The sequence below is a fragment of the Anopheles darlingi genome, chromosome 3, assembly GCF_943734745.1.
Source record: "Anopheles darlingi chromosome 3, idAnoDarlMG_H_01, whole genome shotgun sequence".
Taxonomy (NCBI): Eukaryota; Metazoa; Arthropoda; class Insecta; order Diptera; family Culicidae; genus Anopheles; species Anopheles darlingi.
In genome coordinates, this window is record NC_064875.1 from 16,371,467 (window position 1) to 16,384,048 (window position 12,582).

The 12,582-nt window shown below is 47.9% G+C and overlaps 1 protein-coding gene across 10 annotated transcripts in view; it reads left to right on the plus strand.

The window, feature by feature from the left end:
- The window catches only part of LOC125953409 (whirlin), an 86,445-nt gene that overhangs the window by 38,600 nt on the left and 35,263 nt on the right, over positions 1 to 12,582 (plus strand). The gene's annotated exons all lie outside the window — the stretch shown is intronic.

Sequence of the window (12,582 nt, forward strand, 5' to 3'; positions counted from 1 at the left end):
CCGACGGATGGTCCAGGAATCTGTTGACCTTCCCGCATTGTGACGTCTTCCGGTTCGTGCTGATAAACCACGGAATCGCGGGGGGTTCCATGTAGCTAATGGAAAGGCGAGAGATTTAATCCAAAGCTCGAGCGTCACGATTCGGTCAGCACATTCCAGCCCTTTTTCCGCTTTACAGACACACATACTAATACACCCACACGACACACACACACACACACACACACCTTCAGCACTTGACACCCGTACTCTCGCACTAGCTTCTCACTTACAATATACACAAACACACCTATAGCCGATAGTTTGTTTTGTTTTCTTCTTTCCTTTGCGTTTTCTTGGTTATAAATCGGTGGCAACATCGATGTGATGATGCTGCAGTATGCGATCACATGTATCGACACCCTCGACACACCTTAGTGGCAACAGCAGCAGCACCCTTTAGACAAAAGCACTAGAGAAAGGAATGGTGGAGTAGCATAAACTATTGCACTGGAAGTGTACAAAATATGGCCACTTGACTCGTAGAATTTATGTTTCTTCCTTTTCTCTTTCGAGATCTCTCCCAGTTCTCTATCTTGCTCGTACTACATTATGTCCATGCCGTGACTACCGACCTACGATAGATTGCTAATTGAAGAAGAACGCGGGAATGCGGGATCGAAGGATGAATCGAAATGCAATTAAGATTAGATTTTGTTGCAGCCAAAAAAGTGAAGTAGTGGGATAAAAGCTTCCAAAATTCCGCCAGCACACGAACGAGTGGAGTGGTGTGCTTACGCTATCGGCACAGCTACCATCGCGAAACTGCTACCCATTAATCCCAGCATTGGCCTGGAGGTGGTGCTTCGCGGTACGCGGCCCGGATTGGCAGCATGAACACTACCAAGGAGCGCGTTGTGCTTTTTCTATGCTCGACCTCGAATTAAGCGGGATGCCTTTCCTTCAGTCGCTTCCACCGCCATCCACCTTTGGCGCTAGCGCTAACAATGACGCTTGCCTTGCCATGGATCCTGTAATCTAATTATCTCTCGTGTACCGAAAGAAACGGTGAAGAAACGTATCGACACTCGATCGTATCGTCAGAGGGCTCGGAGACCTGACGAAGAGGTTCCCTCGAGAAGCGACACACCATAACCGACAGGAAGGGACACGGACAGTGGGTGTGCAATTTCCATTCCCAAGAAGCCGGTCACTATCTCGAGCGGTCTAGTGGTGAGGGGCTAATCGATGGTCATTGCGCGATACCGTGAATGTGTCGCCTTATTTAGCAACGCAATTTGTAGGTTGGTAGATGGCCTTCAGGATCAGTGATGTCGTGCTGATGGTCGTGATATGTGTGACCTCGTGGAAGTAGTGTGCCCGGGAGTGAGACCAACGATAACATCTTATCCAGTATACGAGATCCTTGGCTTAGGTGCCGTAGAAGCGCAAACTAAAAACTAAAATCTCTTTTGCGCGGCCACAATTTGTGTCGAAAACTGCCACAAAAGCTGATGGTTACCAGGAAGGTAATTGGGTTTTGGGCATAATGTCTTCGTTATAATGCCTTCGCTTCGCAGACTCGCTGCACTTTGCCATTCATTCTGAAGCTGCTCCTCGTCGAGGAGGAAGCCGCCTTCTTTGTTTCTATTCAAAAGAGATGGAGAACACCAATTCGAAATGCTTCGAAAGACTTCCGTTGTGTGTACTTTGGAACATCTAGTTCGCTCTGAAAGCACATGTAGCTGTATTTTGTTTGCATTCGAGGCTCGTTAGTGTCGTACTCGTCGTTTTGCAGTGAAGGCTCTGGCCCGTACCATCTTGGTGCATGGTTAGTTGGCACCTTGCCCTGCACGTTACATGGACCGGGTGTCCCAGGAACGAGCAAGACGAGACGGTAATCAAGGCGGACAACGTGAACATATAGGTCCCTGCATCGATAGCGACATTGATGGGGAACATGTAGTTAAACTCTGTATTTAACGCAATACCTTGGCACATCTCTGTGCTATTCCAGGCCATGCAGAAGCCCGAGAAATCGACTCGAGTTAGGAAACGACTCCATTCAGGGCTGCACGCTTCTCCGGCAGACTAGAGGACTGTTATGTAGCAAAGGCTCTACGTAAATAGACCAACGAAACAGACGATCGAATGTCTTTTTGGACATTTTCTAAATACACCTCCAACGTCCTTATCTTCTTCGGCAAAAAGAAACTTCCAGCAAAAAGAAGAAACCCTGGAGAGGGCCTGGAATTGACAACATTCCGGTCCACACTGGACCATCTGGGATGGACTCGCAAAAAAAAAAAGAAAACAGGCAGCTTCTTGGCATCTGGTGAGACGAAACTTTGATCAAACTGCAGTACCGCTTCGCTCCCGCCTTGGTTCCCGCTATTCCCATGAGTCCAATCCGCCGGTACGCTGTGCAGAGTGCATCGAAGCGAAACCCTTACCCTCGGGTTTGGTGCACTTTGGAGCACTTGTATCAGCACACGTCGTTTCGGAGTGGTCGGAGTGGTACATGCGGGGAAGCTTTTGCATTTCAGCTTGCCCCTATTAGGGCCCCCGGCTTCCCCCGGGTACACTCCTGTTGCACCTGAAGTAGTTGGCCGGGGTTGCAAGTGTTGTCGCTTCTTGTAATTCTTGCAGGCCACCGGGACCAGGCATAGTTCGCTCTGATGCCGCAACTTTTAAAAGTATTTCATTAAGTAGTTTTCTGGGAAAAAAAGGGGGGGAAATTTGCTTCTAACTTGCATCGCCTGGCAGTGGTGGACACTTTGTGTTTCTGGTTGGATGACATAATTCAGTCGCTTAGCAGAGTGGAGCATCAGTTGTGGGGGTGAGGGAGGGGGATGAACCAAAATCTCAAGTAGAGAGGAAAAACTAAGGAAACTTGAGAAAAACGAGTGAAAAACGATTTTTCCTTACACGGTCTTTAAACCGTCATCTGCTCGACTTTTTCAAACTGCTCGAACACTTTTTCACCTCGCTGTGGTGAGTTATTTTGAAATTCACCTCAATGAGGTGTGTTTACGAAAAACTCACCTCAGTGTGGTGAATTTCCGTGAAATTCACCTCGGTATCATCGATGGAGATGGAAATGCTTTTCACATTTTTCTGTAAATTTATCCCCTTTCAATAATGTCCGTTTTTTTTTTAATCAATCGAGGCTGAAATGGCAAAGCCAAAGTTTTTTTTTTAATGCCTTACATGAAGCGAAGCACGAGCCACAAACATTCACCACCAGGACGGTCGGGAAAATGATTTTCCTCAAGGACTACCCGCAGATAATAGGCGAAGTTAAGGCAAATTCTCTCGTTCTCAATAACGCTCCCTGCCTGCTCTTAATATTACCCCTTGGTCAGATTATTAGAACCTTACCCAATATGCAGTGGTCATTTTTATTTTCTATCGTCCACAATATGAGATTTTTAACCCAGAAATTGGCGAGACCATAGTAAATTGACAATTCATCTGTGTTGCAGTTGTTGGTTTAATTTAGTAGGTTTTGCGTAATACACGAATACACTTTTGCAACAAACTAAACTAAGCAAAGAAATTTTAAACTAGACCGAACACTGCGTCTACCCACGTGTGCCTCTGAGAGCTGAATGCTGGCCTAAAACGACGAACCTCTCATAGCCAAGTTCGAGTGTAAATTTAAACTAAACAATCAGTGCTTTGTGCTGGTGCTTCGGAACCAAGCTATTTATTACTGTTGTATAAATGGTTTCTGGCAAATCTAGGCTATTCCTTCCAGATAACTCAGCTGACATTAGATCCTTCTCAACATAGATTAGATTTAAAGCGATGAAAAATTTATGTCTAAAGCTGTATGCATCTAAAGATGTATGATCGCAGAGCCGTCTTTGATGCCTCTTATTATCATACCGCCTGGGAAACACAACGTTTGATATAGGCTTTTTATTTTGAACGTTTGATATAAGCGCATTTTTGAGTCCTCATCAAACCACATTGTAAATCGATTGCACGATCTTTCTGGCGCGAAAATCACAACCGCCGGCTCGCAATGCGTCCTGCAACCGTAAATCTTCCGAATTCATAAACCATAAATTTTCCCCAAGTAAGCCTAACGGTTGGCCGGGACCGGGTTTAGAAAAATTACTGTTTGCCCGTCGTACACAGCATCCGGGACGCGACCGAGTTGAAGGTCAGCCGCCACATTTGATGACCGATTGTGCTCCGGTTTCGGGCGGTGCGCAATTACGCACGATTTGACGATTGCCCGAGGGGTCAAGCTATTTGGTGTCAAAACCATCCCCGAAGCCGAAGGTTATCAGAATGTGCAGCAAACGGCCGTAACCATCGCCTGGGAACCAGAAGCCCGCTCGCAGTTCAGAAAGGGTCGGAAGGTTTTAAAATTTTGCCACAAAAATGGCCCAAAAACCGAGCCCGATTGGGCCAGGGGTCAGTTCTGTTTTGAGCGTCGGGATCAAGAAGGGTCGCGCTCGCCGGCTAGCTCGGACCGGGTCAGTCGCGGGGTGAGAAAACCATGGCCCTGACCCCTGGGTGACAAAGTTCGCTGCGAAAACATGCAAATAAATAACCTTTTCCGTTGACAGATTTTTCCCCCTTTTTGCGTTCCAGGTCCAGGTCGGCCGCCTTCAAGGGAGAGGGAGAGTGCTCTGAAAAATCGTCCAAATAAAATAGTTTTTACAATCAGGCCCTAGGCCGGAACAATGCGCGCCCGACCGGTCAGCCAGCCGGATATCTGTGGCAATGGCCCATGAGCACGGTAACGCAATTGTGCATCACGACTCCGTCCGGCTTGAAAAACCATTCGCAATGGTTTTCCACTTTGGACACCATTTATCACGTGTTGTCCACCGGTCACCGGAGTCGCTCGGACCGTTTGACCAGAGCAGCGGACCGGATTACATTGAGGTGACGGCGACGGCGATGGCGAGAGTCTTGAAAAATTGTATTATTACAATTGTAATCATTCCCATTTCGGGGCGCCTTCTTATGCCGGACCCGGCGCTGCCGCTGCCGGCCATTGTGGGAAAAGGGGAGGATTAAAGGAGGGTACCGGAAACCATGCCGGGGCCCTCCACAGTACGGACGTCGACCCGAATGTGTGGACGCCATTTACTCGGGACGATTGCGCGCGCGTTGCATTAGCCAACGTGTGAAATGCGATTGATTGGTCAGTGGTGCGTAACGGTGTTAGAGCAGCAGCAGCCGTACCATCACGGCTGACCGCGCACTGACTTCCGGCCAATCCGGCGCCAATCATGGCGGCTCGCTAGCGATGGTCGCGATGTAGCGAGTGCGCGCGGCGTGAAGCAATAAGCTCTCTGGACTGACGGATTCGATGTAATCTGATTTCGGGTCAGTTCCGTTCTGAGTAAGTCCGGTAATTACGAGCGCATTCATCGGTGCTATGGCGCCGACCGATACGGTGGTGATGGTGGTGGTCAGTATCACGCGGCGTGACCGTTTGCGTTCTGATGTTTCGCGCCACGGATTAATGGTTTTCGAGCGACGGAAAGGTTTTTGGGCGAATTATCGATTTCCGGCTTGCTAATATATTGCTTTGCACGCCGATCAATGTTTATGATTGGTTTGCACGGAAATTGTGGCGGTTAAGAGTGTTTTAGACGTAAAGTAAATTAAATTCTTTTTGATGATTGATTTTTTGAGGCGTGGGCTTAGAGAAATGTTAAACATGTTTCAATGTTTGATAATCACTATCAACTACAGCAATGCAGCGCGTATACCTTTTAGTTTCGATTTCGTTTATAGAATCATAGAGCAAGAACTATCGATAAATCAAATGCAACAATCAACAGTTGTTTATAACAAAATAAAATAACTCTGGTGGCCTCCCTGGTACGATGAATTGAGGTTTTAATTAATAAAAACGTATTGGCACACACCGCTAAAGCCATGAGTCATGCTTTAAAACGATACAGAAGGAAACATAAGCACAGTCCTTGCCGTTTCTAGGCTTGGTTATGGCAATTTATAACGTTTTTCATCGATAGGACATCCTATTGCTTAACAGCAGTTCATAGAAATGAAAAGATTTCTACTTTTCTCAAGTAAACTTAAATAAAACTAAACTCATTTGCATTCTACTAAAAATGGCAATGTATAGGGCAGCTGATATCAATAAAGAGGAGTATTTTAAGACAAATAGTATACAGAGACAGGACAGAGAAGCTGAAGAGGCTTGCTTTTAATCATTCGCATACATTTATTTTTGAGCGGACATCTCTTTTTAAATGCACGATTGCTGCAAAACCACAAGCTTCTATAGATTGTGTTACAACCGTTTATATTTTAAACTTTTTTCACGACGCTAAAAAGATCATTTAATCACATTACAATGGGGTGTAAAACACTGCAGACTGAAGACGAACGAATAGCGAATGACTGCCGGTTGGTTGCATTGTGTTGTTGGCGCAAAACAAAACCAACATCAAATCGATCAATCCATTGTTGCTTACCTCACGGTGTATCAATAAGCACTCGTCTCAGCGCCAAGTCATCGTGACGCCAGCGGTGGCTAGCACCGACCATGACAAATATGCAACAAATATCCTCCATTAAACGTGGGCGAGAAAGGTGAAGTTGGACTTCTTGCCATCCTTGCTAATAGACAGGCCCGCGAGCATATGGCCCAGCCAGCCAGCATAGAGGTCCTGCGGCACGCACGCACAAATTCAATTAGCTCTTTAAATCAGGCGGTCGCTTCTCTTTCGCCGTCGTTGGAAACTGCATCAGCAACCGTGACGCGCCGTCTGCTGCTGCTGCTGCATATTCAGCAAAACAAACACCGCCAATCGAAAGAATACCTTTTGCCACGATCATTAATCATAAACACCTATTCCTAGCGATACCTTTCCAACAAAAAAATGAATGAAACACAACAACAGCAGCAACATAAAAGACGCAACTTCCCTTCAAAATTCGATTGATCGTGCCCGTGATCAGCTCGAAAGTCAGCCGAGACGCGAGCACACGAGCCACTCGTCTGATAAAATTAGATAGCCCATTGTGCGTGCGTGCGGTTACGTTCGCTTTGCTTTACGATCAAGATCATCCACTTCTCCCTTGAAGAAGGGCCCTGAGGTTCCCATCCACGGAGTGCACGGCTCGTGCCTCGACCGAAAACGCAATAAACGCAGATTCATCTTGCCAACCAAACGCCAACCTTTCACCTCGGTCGCAACCCGGGGATTTTTTTTTCTCTTCTGCTGCCGCTTGCGCAAAAACCCCTCGGATCGACCATCGAAGGAACCCTCGGAGAAAAAAAAAGAGTCCTCGGGGGTCATAATATCGTTGAAATTGAGCATCTTCGGTTACTAAGCTGACCCAAAAGCCGGCTCTCCGGTGCGCTGCGGGTGTTCAGTGCGCGACCATTGACACTGGCCGGCACCCAGGGTCCAGGATCAGGGCCCGGCCATCCATGATGCCTGATCGACATTCCCTTCACCTTTTCGAAGGTGCCCGAAATGTACCTTTAATTCCTTGCCGTCCCTGCCTTCGTTTTTATGCAATTCAAGAAGCAAGGAACGTCTGGTACGGTCCGTCATTGTTGCACTTCCTTCCTTCCACACACAAATACACGCATTGAAGTTCCATTCCAGGGAAGGAATCAAAGACGGCTTTGAATGGACTGTTGTCGGATGGAGAGCCAAAGACGACGGCTACAACCACGGCACCGTACTGCTCCTTTGCTTACCACCTTTTAGGCACAAGAGGTCCCCGGATTGCGATGCAATTGCAAAACGGTCTGGGCGGTGTGTGGCCGCCCAGCGCTGGAGAGCTGAATGAGCAGCAGCAGCAGCAGCAACAGCAACGGCACCAACTGCCTAAACGCGGGAAGTAAATCTCATTTCCGTGTTTTCTTTCCTCCAAGAAGTAGCAGCAGCAGCATCGGCAGTCACATGCATTCAAACGAATCCATTATTCCTACTGTTTGGCTCGTGACACAAACGTCACGCGGGTGCGCCAGGATGCGAAAATGAAGCGACAAGAAACAGGGAGAAAAAAAAACCCGAAAATGGAAAATCCGGCGTAAAAGAGAAACAAATTGCTCGCCGCGTTAGTGGCGCGTGTACGCGGCGCGCTCATCTCCCGAAACGCGGGAGGCACGAGCCCCCCGGGCGCACGCGAAAGAATTATTGCTTTCCACTCTGCACTGAAGCTGCCGAAGCACGGAATGTGTGTAAGGAAGGGAAAAGCCACGCATATGGTGGCACCGAGGTTTCCAATTTCCCAAAAACTGACACACGCCCGGACGCCGTTCAACCTCTTCCTCGGTTTCTTGGTTTGCTCGCACGCAAATGGATCGTTTCAACGAACGATCGCGATGTGCGGCTGCGAGAACATGGAACATATTTTCCATAAACAGAACCCGGGTCAGCGCTAGGAGATGGTCGATGGTCGATGGTCGATCCTCGAAATGTCCATGTTTGATCTGTCATTAGCGCACGCGCGACCGAACGGGGGGAAAAGAGTTGAATTTCATTGGAAATACGGCCAAGTCGGTTAAGTAAATACAGCTGCAATTGTGTGGACGTCCACAGTGACATCGACTGACATAGTCCTGCAAGCTGCAACCGATCACACACTTTGCATCCTTTCCCGGGGAAAACCCCGGTATTGAAAGTAAAAGTGAGATCGTGAAGAAGAAGAAGGCTAATGTGTGTCTTGTCCTTCAAACAAATGAACTCGTATGCCCGTTAGGTGATGAAAGTAGAATAATATGTTAATGGTACATTTATGCTATAAATCCCTTTTTTTAAACGGTTAACGGATGATGTATTTTGGTATTTTTGTGTAAAAACATCCTTTTTTACACAAACATAAAACAAAAGTGTTGCACACATTACGGGCCCTAATCGCCCGAATGCAGATGAATCCTTTTGCTGCTACTTTATGATAAGGTCATTTCCAAGAAAATGAACACCAAAAAAACATTAAAATATTTGCTCTATTCGCACTAACAGCGCAGCGCAGCACAGCAGTATTGTCGTACCTTATCGTAAACGAGGATTCAATGGAAGAAGACCCATTTGGGCCTTTTTCCAGGCCGTCTACGGCTTAACTGCATCTTCCCAGATGTACCCGGGCTCAGTACCGTGCAAACTCTTTTTTTTTTTGACCCAAAACAACCGGTGACAATGGCCACCGTCGGTACAGCCACCAGAAGTCAACAACTAGTGCAATAAAGTAATCCTCTTGCTGCATCTTCGACCTCGCCGCCATCAAAGTCAGCCCAGTTCAGGGGGAGGGGTCAGGGTTAGGGCAGCAAAAAAAAAGGGAAAGCAAACGCGTATCACTTCACTCCCGGGGTCCGAATCCAATTCCGTTCACCCACCCACCGGAGGCTGAACCGTAAAACTCCTTCGCGCTGCGCTGCAATATGCAAAACGTGGTAAGGGTATAAGGGTGCTGCGGGAGGATTACGGGGGCCCCATAATGTCCTGTGTCCCGTGTTTACCCGCGTCCACAAAACGCACATTCGCTACCCTCTGCTACCTTTACACCATGGTAGCGGAGGAGCCTGCACCGGGGGCAAGCGTGTCGCATCATTTGTTTGCCGATAAACACGAACCGGACGGTGGTGTGGACGGTGCGACAGCTTCACCTTTTACCGTTAACCAACCCGTCGCCATTATGCCTTCCGGAATAGGGCTTAAGACAATGCACGGGCACACAGGGCATAAGATTGAAGAAGACACCCAAACCGAAAGAAAAAAAGGAGAGAGCCAGAATCGAGATACATCAACTTCCAAACATCACACCGTACGCCCTCTTTCATGGCGACCGTACGTCCAGTACCGGCATTAAGCGAGTCATTGTTTTTTTTTTATTTTCGCTGCCTTTCGTTTTGCTGCGTTTCGTTAATGCGGGATTGTCCTTGGTGGATAGGGTTATTGAGTAGATGACTCCTGTCGCGCCAACCCGGGGGGAAGGACAGGATTAGGCTCCGGGAAAGGGAAGGCAGAATCCCTTTTTGTGGAGCATTAGACCTGGTGGACTATAAAAATCAAGGTAATAGGCGAGCCAGCAATGGTCTTGGTGTTTTTTGGTTCCTTACCAGACGCCCAGACATCTCTATATCTCGCGATGCCCGAAAGCGAAAGCAGGGATTTCGCTTTAGCTCACTTTTACTTTGTTCCGTTCGCTTCTTCTGCTTCTTCTCCGCCATAATGACCTGTACGTCGTGACCTTGGCAAGAGTTCCATGTGTGGCTCGTGAGGAAGGATTAGCAGAAGGCCTCCTGTACCTTCTTCATTTCGTTTGACCACGCTTCACCTGCTTCATGTTAAAAGTGAATCCAAGGTCCTGTTCCTTGGGTAGTCAATGGTTCCTCAAATCCTTGACCCGGTGAAGCCAGTCAGCAGCAGTCTGCAGTAGTACGCGAGGGCGCGCGCGCGCGCTCATCCTCCTCTCTAACGGTCAGCTGAAGATTCTTCCTCTTCTATCATCACCGTCTGTCGACAAACAGCCGGCCGGCCGGTCGGAAACTGGTCAAGAGGTGCCAGCTGAACGGTTTTGCTTGCGCTCCCGGCTCTGGTCTGTGCCGTTAGCTTCGGCCGGCTGCCGGCCAGGATATGCCGCCTTTAAATACCAAAGAGACAATCGCGTGACACTCGATGTCCCCGATGTGTAACCGGTAAGGATCCTCGGGGACCTCCTCGCACGGGTCATGCGTATCTGGTCCCTATGCATCGTCCTTTTGCTGCGACCGAACCGGACCTTCCCAAGTGTCCAAAGCGAAGAGACAGCAACGGAGAGAAAAAAAACGAGGAAACGATCCATCCACAATACACACAGCTTGCAATCGATCGATGCGTCGCTGCCCTGTCCTGTCCGGTCCTGTGAGGGGTCAATATCTTTTCTTCGGACGTTCTTCGGGGTTTCGGGCTTTTCCGAAAAGTCCGTGTCCATTGATTATTTATAGATCATCTTTCCAGCTTATTTCCACTCGCCGATTGTATGCCAAGGAACCCCGCGGAGAAGAGCACCGGTGATGTCGAAGAGGTCGGAGAGCAAGAGAGAAACCGAGCCGCTTCGAAGAAACTGGTTAGCGAAAATGAGCGGAACAATCGTAGCCGTCGTATCCGTACCACAATCAGACCTTTAATTGTGCTGCAGAGAATGGACATCGCAAGAGACCACCTTCGGTCCAGTGTTTTTTAATGCTTTTATGCGCCAGTAAGAACAGGAAAAAACGAAACACGTTACGTTACAAGCATAAAAAGATGTCGCCTAGGGAGCGATCTGATGATTTCCCGGAACTAAACCAGGTAACAAGGTCCAGTGGACCACTCTGGGCCATGTTATAGACCGGAAATGATCGATGTACAGCACACGGTTCAAAGTGATAATGTTGAGGTCGTGTGTTGTGCTTTTCAAGCATCAAGTCGATTCCTGCGCGTTCAGATAATTGAGTTGGAATCCAGTAAATCAAGCGCCAAACGGAACCAAAATCGATGCTGAAACTGGAATTATCCTGCTGGTTTTTGGCGCGACATTCAATGATTGTACTCTCCTCAAGAATGCCATCTGGTCTGTAATGTGCTGATCACAAAGTGATCCTTACTGGACGAGAATCGTTAAATGCTTTCCTCTGACAAATGCACTTCCATTCATGAACCACCCAAAAACCACACCGATCACACCTTCACATTGTGTGCCTTCTTACGGTCGCTGCACACGATCATCGTTGCGGTCCTGGCTTTAGCCCATTTGCACCTTTTGCTTCCTTTCTTGGAATTCAAATCCTTCGCATATCTGATTTCCATTGTCCGGAGTCCACTTCCGGGCGTCCACAGTTCTACCTATCACCTATTCGTAGAACCACAAAAAAGAGAGAAAAAAACCCCGACGAAAACACCGGATCTACCTGTTAACTACGAGCATTCGAACGTAGTGCTCGCCCTCCCCGTTTTCGTGGTTTAATATGTTGATCGAATTTCTATTGGAAACCTATCCGCAATCCACAATCCTGCGTGCTCGCGCGCACCCCTGGTACATGAAACCAACGAAGAAAAAACCAACACCCAAAATGGTGAAACATATTGATGTGGAAAAAAAAACCGGACGAAAACCCCCCGAAAGCGGAACCCTCAAGGATCAGTAAAAAAAAACAGAAGGAAATCCTACTCAGTTCCCTCTCGACGATCCCCTCTAATCCTGGCCTGGCCTTTAACCACCAGTTGCGTGAGGTGCTGGCAGCGTAGATAAAAAAACGTGTTCAATTATCCTGCGCGATGATGTTTTTAGAAGAGAAAAAAAATAGTGTAAGCAACCCCTGTGTGTTTGTGGTTTTTGGGGCGTTAAATTGTGTACGAGTGGCCCCCGGGAGGGTCGCACGAGCCACGAATCACCGGCCTCGGTTCGAAAGGTTAATCAGCCCAATCGCTCAACGCACACCGACGCGGTTGATGAAGAGGGCGCCGATGGCTGCACGTTTTTTTTTTAGTTTTAGTTTATGATTGGGTTCGCTGCACCGCATCATCGCACAACATCGAGCCGCTTCACCTCGGAGGGGGAGCGGATGATGACATAATTTTTTTTCTTATCCGATGCACTTTATCCCGGAGGATCATGGAACGAAAC